Below are 8116 nucleotides of genomic sequence, written 5' to 3'. Positions count from 1 at the left end.
GGATTTATCCTGTCTTCTGGGGCTCCCTCATGGAACCACTCAGTGGGAGGGAAGCTAGTTAAGAAATCCATGTGACCAGAGCCTCCTCTGAAAAGTCCTACGGAGTCCCTGGGATAAGAAGACCAAGAAGGGGTACAGGAACTCCCAGCTGCAGCTCAAAGAAGGTGGGACAAGAGTTAATACCAAGGAAATCCCCTGAAGGGCTAGATAGTCTGTCAGATGGTTGATAAACTGCAGCAATAACGGCCCTTTGACAATGCCCCAGCACAGGGCTTGGCTGTGAGAAACACTTGAATTGTAATCACAGCTGCACTGAAGATTCTCTAAGTGTGGTCCCCCAGGCATCAACGGTCTTCTGAGAATTTACTACACAAGTTCAAGATACACATGCTCAGGCCTTTTCCCACCCCAGGCTTATAAATCAGAAATTGGGGGCTGGGGCTTCCTTGGTAGTCCAGTGGTCAAGAACCTGCCTTGCCATGCAGAGCACACAGTTTCGATCCCTGGTCCAGGAAGATCCCACATGCCATGCAGCAACAACTGAGGCCACATGCAGCAAGACTGAAACCTGAGAAGCCCACAAACCACAACTTCAGAGTAGCTCCAGCTCTCTGCAACTAGAGAAACCTGCACCCAGCAACAAAGACCAGCACAGCCAAAAACAAATAAGTAGATGTTAAAAAAGAAGAAGTTTGGGATTGGGTCCAGCAATCCACAAGTATCCAATGCAGGTTCAAGTTTGAGAACCTCTGGTATAATCTGATAGGCTCTGGACTGGCCTGTCCAGAAAACTTCCTTCATTCACAAATTGATTCACATTCATCAAACATTTAATAGCACCATCTATGTGCTAGACTCCAGTCAAGCCTTACAAGGAGCCCAAAGTGGAGTAAATCAAAGTTCCCACCCACCAGGCAGACTGATCAGTATGTACAAGGCAGGACAGAGAGCCCAGGAAGGAGGAGATTTTTCTGGCTAAGGGATTAGAAAGTACGTCACAGAGGAGGTGACCTTTGAGTTGGGCCTTGAAGGATGAGATAAAACCAACAGCAGAAAAGGAACAGGCACCAGAAACATTCTTCTAAAAACTAAATCTAGCTTTTTTTTTGGGGGGGAGGGGCAAGTAATTCATTAATTTATTTCTTTACACATAACTAAAGTGATGTTACAGTACATAAGTTATTTACATCTATGCAGTAATATCTTGCAGCATAAATTAGAAGGCAGCAAAAGTACATCGTGAACTTGTATAAAACTATACAGAGCTTAAAGGTACACTTTTTATGATTATTGGCTCTGTAGTGTTTCCAGTTATATTCTCAGAAAGAAAAACAAATGCCCAAAATTAAAAGAAAAAATATACAAACCACGTGGGTTTGACTCCATTAAAAACACGTGTCCTGCCTCCATGTCCCTGTGAGGCCACCGGCAGAGCCAGATCCTCGCTAGGCCCAGCGTCCTCATCAGCCCTGGTCTGAGGACCGAGCTTCGTGGTGACTGGACGGCAGGCAGCCTTCTGCTCTCCCTGCCCTCCGACCAGAGGTCGATGTTGCGGAGGGGTGGGCGCCTTAGTTTTACTCTCTTGAGTCGATCAGAAATGGAACTGGGAATTTAAAGACTGCTGTGTATGCTGCAGCTCCCGAGACGCCCTCGAAGCTGCTAGAGAAGAGCCTGAGGCCACGGCACCTGTGCCCATGTCCCCAGCTCCTCGTCCCCAAATCTAGCTTTTAAAGGCATTTTGTTCCTTTGGGGATAAATTTTAGTGCCTGAGCACAAGCTTCTTCGTGATCTCTCCCTTCCCTCCTTCACGGACCCAACCTCCTGCCACTCCATACCTCCACTCATATATTTGAATGAAACTGAGCTTCTCACATATAGGTACACGCAGCATGCTATTTCTTATTGCCAGGCCTTTGCTCACACTGTCTCTTCTTCCCAAAATGTCCTCTCTATGGCTCTGAGGTAAATATTTACTCATTCTCCAGGACTCATTTCAGGTATCTCCTCCTCCAGAAAACCCTCCTAACTCCTGGCTGGTTAAGCATCATCCTCTAAGTCCCCAAGCCTGGAACATAGGTGCATCAGAGCTCTTACAACTTTGTATGTTAAAATCTGCTTCATGTTAATCTCCCTGTTAGAAATGTGAGTTTTTTGTGAGGCGAGATCTTCAACTTTAGGACTCTGGGGCCCAGTGCAGTGCCTGACATGATATGGGCTTTCAATAAATATTTATATATTTAGTGAAGGAGAGAAAGAGGGGAAGAGAATGTTTAATAAGAGGTCTAGGAAAAAAGCAATGGCAGAAGTGATGAAGAGTCTGACAGTAAGTATATGCCAAAGGCAAAGGCAAAGAATGTTCTTCTCCACAGAAAACCTGGAAGAGAGGAGACATAGCTTAGCAGCCAGGAATTTCTTGCCACCTGCTTGCTGGCTTGACAGATCTGGCATAAGTGCTTTGAATCCAGTTGTCATCTGCTAAGCGTTGCTGTTAAAATGTTCCAGTTTGGCAGGCCAAGTGTGAATCTGCATGTGTCTTCTTTAGCACTGTTAAGTTGGTCTCTGAGTTAGGGTACAGGTTTAGTAATTACCCAGAATCCTAAAGGCACATGAAAAGATGCTCAGTATCATTAGTCATTAGGGAAATGCAAATTAGATCTACAACTGGATACCATCAACATCTATTAGAATGGTAAAAAATATTTTAACTGAAAATATCAAATGCTGACTAGGATGCTGAGCAACTGAAACTCTCATATTCTGCTGATGGGAATGCAAAATGACACAGCCACTCCGGAAAACAGTTTGGTAATTCCTTATAAAATTAAAAATATACTTACCATGTTGTCGTAGTCGTTGTTGTTCAGTTGCTAAGTAGTGTCTGATTCTTTGAGACCCCACGGAAGGCAATACGCCAGGCCTCCCTGTCCTTCACTATCTCCAGGAGTTTGCTCAAACTCATTTCCATTGATTTGATGATGCCACCTAACCATCTCATCCTCTGCCACCCTCTTCTCCTTTTGCCTTCAATCTTTTCCAGCATCAGGGTCTTTTCCAATGAGTTGGTCTTTCTCATCAGGTGGCCAAAGTACTGGAACTTCAGCTGCAGCATCATCCCTCCAATGAATATTCAGGGTTGATTTCATAGCCCAGCAATCCTGCTTTGAGGTATTTACTTAATACATATGAAGACTTGGAACTTCCCTGGTGGTCTAGTGGTTAAGACTCTGCTCTTCCACTGCCCAGGGCACAGATCCCTGCTCTGGGAATTAAGATCCTGCATGCCATGCAGTCCAGCCAAAAAATAGGAAAAACAATACGAAGGCTTAAATTCACAGAACAACCGGTACGTGAATGCTTATAGAAACCATTCAAAATAGCCCCAAATTGAAAAACAATCCAAATATTTATCAATAAGCAAACAGAGGTATAGCCATGCAACAGAATACTACTCAACAATGCTTCCCAGGTGGCGCTAGAGGTAAAGAACCTGCCTGTCAATGAAGGAAATGAAAGTGAAACAGGTTCAATCCCTGGGTTGGGAAGATCCCCTGGAGTAGCAAATGGCAATCCATTCCAGTATTCTTGCCTGGAGAATCCCCTGGGCAGAAGAGCCTGGCAGGCTACTGTCCACAGCACCAAAAAGAGTTGGACATGACTGAAGCGACTTAGCACAGCACTCATCAATAAAGTGGAGTTAACTATTTGGGGGGCAGGGGGGAATTAAATATTGATACATGCAACAACATGGATAAATTTAGGGAATTCCCTGATGGTCCAGTGGTTAGGACTCTGCTCACAGAATGTCCAGGAAAAAAAAAAAGAAAAACAAACATGGATAAATCTAAATGCATTTCACTAAGAGAAAGAACCTAATTCCTGGTTACACACAATGTGACTTCATTTATATGGACCTCTGGGAAAGGCAAAACTTTAGGAATGAAGGACAGGTTGCCAGTGGTTGAGGGTGGGAGGAGGGTCTGACTGCAGCTTGAGGGAATTTTTTAGTGTGATGAAACTGTTCTCTATCCTGATCTATTCTTGAATCTAAGCATATGTTAAAAATCATACACATGCATCAGAAACAGTGAATTGTATTATATATACATTTTTAAAAGTTGGTTTTTCCAGGAGTCATGTATGGCTGTGAGAGTTGGACTATAAAGAAAGCCGAGCACGGAAGAATTGATGCTTTAGAACTGTGGTGTTGGGGAAGACTCTTGAGAGTTCCTTGGACTTCAAGGAGATCAAACCAGTCAATCCTAAAGGAAATTAGTCCTGAATATTCATTGGAAGGACTGATGCTGAAGCTGAAACTCCAATACTTTGGCCACCTGACACAAAAAGCTGACTCACTGGAAAAGACCCTGCTGCTGGGAAAGATTGAAGGCAGGAGGAGAAGAGGACAACAGAGGATGAGCTGGTTGAATGGCATCACCGACTCGATGGACATGAGTTTGAGCAAGCGCCGGGAGTTGGTGATGGACAGGGAAGCTTGGCATGATGCAGTCCATGGGGTTGCAGAGAGTTGGACACGATTGAGCGACTGAATTGAACTGAAGAAAAAAGAATCCCAGGGGACAAGGCAGTCCTCAGGCCCAGAAGGGGTGCCTCTCCCACTGTCTCATCTCTGCAGTCAGTATCTCTTCCACTTCCAGCTCCTTAAGCAGGGTCATCAGCCCATACAACCCTCCTGGTGACTCACCAAAGCACACTATAACCCTCACATCTAGTTTGACCTCAGCATAATCCCCATAATGACAGCTGACTTTGGCTCGTTCACCAAGGTATCCCTAAGGGCCCAGAACAGTGCTTGTATAGAAGTTACTCAATAACTGTCTGTTGATTGAGCAAATATTTATTAGCTCTTTATCTCACTGGCTCCAAACTCCTAAATCCACTCTAAGTTAAATACTCATGTTAGCCTCCTCCACCTCCTCCAGTAATGTCACTTGCTCTAATTCCACTCCTAGAATTTTGGCACTTAGCATTCCTGCTCAGGTGTTGGCTCCCACGAAAGGGTCTCCTATTGTCTCAGGTAAGAATTCCTCCCGGTAGCTGTATGCCTGCAAAGGAGAAAAAGAAAGATATATCCTTCTGAATGCAGAGTTCCAAAGAATAACAAGGAGAGATAAGGAAGACTTCCTAAGGGATCAATGCAAGGAATTAGAGGAAAACAATGGAATGGAAAGACTAGAGATCTCTCCAAGAAAATCAGAGATAACAAGGGAATATTTCATGCCAAGATGGGCACAATAAAGGACACAAATGGTATGGACCTAACAGAAGCAGAAGATATTAAGAAGAGGTGGCAAGAATACACAGAAGAACTGTACAAAAAAGATCTTAATGATCCAGATAACCACGATGGTGTGATCACTCACCTAGAGCCAGACATCCTAGAGTGTGAAATCAAGTGGGACTTAGGAAGCATTACTATGAACAAAGCTAGTGGAGGAATTCCAGTTGAACTATATAAAATCCTTAAAAATGATGCTGTGAAAGTGCTGCACTCAATAAGTCAACAAATTTGGAAAACTCAGCAGTGGTCCCAGGACTGGAAAAGGTCAGTTTTCATTCCAATCCCAAAGAAAGGCAATGCCAGAGAATGTTCAAACTACCACACAATTGTGCTCATTTCACACACTAGCAAAGTAATGCCCAAAATTCTCCATGCTAGGCTTCAATAGTACGTGAACCAAGAACTCCCAGATGTCCAATCTGGATTTAGAAAAGACAGAGGAACCAGAGATCAAATTGCCAACATCCATTGGATCATGGAAAAAGCAAGAGAATTCCAGAAAAACATCTACTTCTTCTTCATTGACTAAACTAAAGCCTTTGACTGTGTGGATCACAACAAACTATAGAAAATCCTGAAAGAGATGGGAATACCAGACCACCTTACCTGCCTCCTGAGAAACCTGTATGCAGGTCAAGAAGCAACAGTTAGAACCAGACATGGAACAATGGACTGGTTCCAAATTGGGAAAGGAACTATATTGTCACTCTGCCTATTTAACTTCTGAGCAGAGTACATCATGCAAAATGCTGGGCTGGATGAAGTATAAGCTGGAATCAAGATTGCCAGGAGAAATATCAATAACCTCAGATATGCAGATGACACTACCCTTATGGCAGAAAGCAAAGAGCCTCTTGATGAAGGTGAAAGAGGAGAGTGAAAAAGCTGGCTTAAAACTCAACCTTCAGAAAATTAAGATCATGGCATCCAGTCCCATCACTTCATGGCAAATAGATGGAGAAACCATGGAAACAGTGACAGACTTTATTTTCTTGGGCTCCAAAATCACTGCAGATGTGACTACAGCCATGAAATCAAGAGGCTTGCTCCTTGGAAGAAAAGCTATGACAAACCTAGACAGCATATTAAAAAGCAGAGACATTACTTTGCCAAAAAAGGTCTGTATAGTCAAAGCCAGGGTTATTCAAGTAGTCATGTATGGATGTGAGAGTTGGACCATAAAGAAAGCTGAACGCTGAAGAATTGATATTTTTGAACTGTGGTGTTGGAGAAGACTCTTTAGAGCCCCTTGGACCACAAGGAGATCAAACCAGTCAATCCTAAAGGAAATTAGTCCTGAATATTCATTGAAAGACTCATGCTGAAGCTTCAATACTTTGGCCACCTGATGCGAAGAGCCGACTCATTAGAAAAGACCCTGATGCTGGGAAAGATTGAAGGCAGGAGAAGGGGACGACAGAGGATGAGATGGTTGGATGGCATGATCAACTCCATGGACATGTGTTTGAACAAGCTCTGGGAGACGGTGAAGGACAGGGAAACCTGGCATGCTGCAGTCCATAGGGTTGCAAACAGTCAGGCAGAACAACAAGTTGCATGCCACTCTGGGCCCTCAGCCCTAGCCAGTGGAAACAACCCTGGCCTCATTACAAAGAATAGAGCACAACATGGAACTGGCACTCTCCTCAGGCAGGGAGAAAATGCCAGTGGGCCACATGGGCTGAGAAGTCACCTTGGACCCACCAAGTGTTGCTTCCATGCCTCAACAGCAGAGTGTATATGTGTGTCTGCCAGGGGGCACTTTGGTTCAGTCTCATCCCTTCGTACTGTTTGTGTGTTCCTTTTGTTTCCCTTGACACTCCATGGTTGTAGATGACTGGTAGTGGGGTGTTTGGGCATTTGGGGTTGTAATAATGCCCCAGGGGTTTCTGCCTATTTCCCTCCAAGTTGGTTGAAACTGAGGGCTATTTATGTCCAAACAGTGGTTACTTCCTCTGTCCTTTACATCTGGCCAGGGGATCTCCTCCACAGGAAATCTTCACACACATTACACAGGTGGTCATGTAAGACTCATGACCTTCCTTACCACAATCTTAGGTACAATGTCCAGGTAAATAGATAGCAAGTAATCAGCACAGGTACACAACAGTTTTCTTCAGGCTCTCAGAAGACTGATTCCTTTTCCCTGCGTTGACCCCACCTCCACCCAAAAAGGTTTTTTTCTCTTGGTTCCCAGGCATGGAGAGTGGAATGGATGTGCACCCAATAGTAGCCTGAAGGTGCCCTGCGCTGGGACTCAAGCCGTATCCCCTTGGTCAACTTTTACTGTCAGTCAAGGTCAGAGCTACATATAGGTGGCTCAAGAGCTAGGTCTGCCTACAGCTGTGTTTGTTTCAGTTCACACAGTGTATTCAAGTTTTTCAACTGTTGCCAACATTTTTATTTTAAAATAATTTTATTTATTTTTGGCTGCGCTGGGTCTTTCATTGCTCTGCACAGGCTTTCTCTAGTCGTAGAGAGCAGGGGCTACTCTCTAGCTGCAGTGCACTGGCTTCTCACTGTGGGGGCTTCTCTTGACGCAGAGCACAGGCTCTAGGGCACGCAGCCTTAGTACCTGGCTCCTGGGCTTCAGAGTACAGGCTCAGTAGATGCGGTATACAGGCTTAGCAGCTCCAAAGCATGTGGGATCTTCCTGGACAAGGGACCCAACCATTATCCCTGCATTGTAAGATGGACTCTTAACCACTGGAGCACTAGGAAAGCCCCGCCAACACTCTGGGAGATTTCTCAAGAAAATCAGATTGGACATTACCAGCCCACACTTCCCTTCTTTCAGTAGGTGACTGGCTGGCAGAT

This window comes from Muntiacus reevesi, chromosome 5, assembly GCF_963930625.1.
Source record: "Muntiacus reevesi chromosome 5, mMunRee1.1, whole genome shotgun sequence".
Classification (NCBI taxonomy): Eukaryota; Metazoa; Chordata; class Mammalia; order Artiodactyla; family Cervidae; genus Muntiacus; species Muntiacus reevesi.
The sequence above is the reverse complement of the archived record's forward strand: the minus strand, read 5'-3'. Positions refer to the sequence as shown.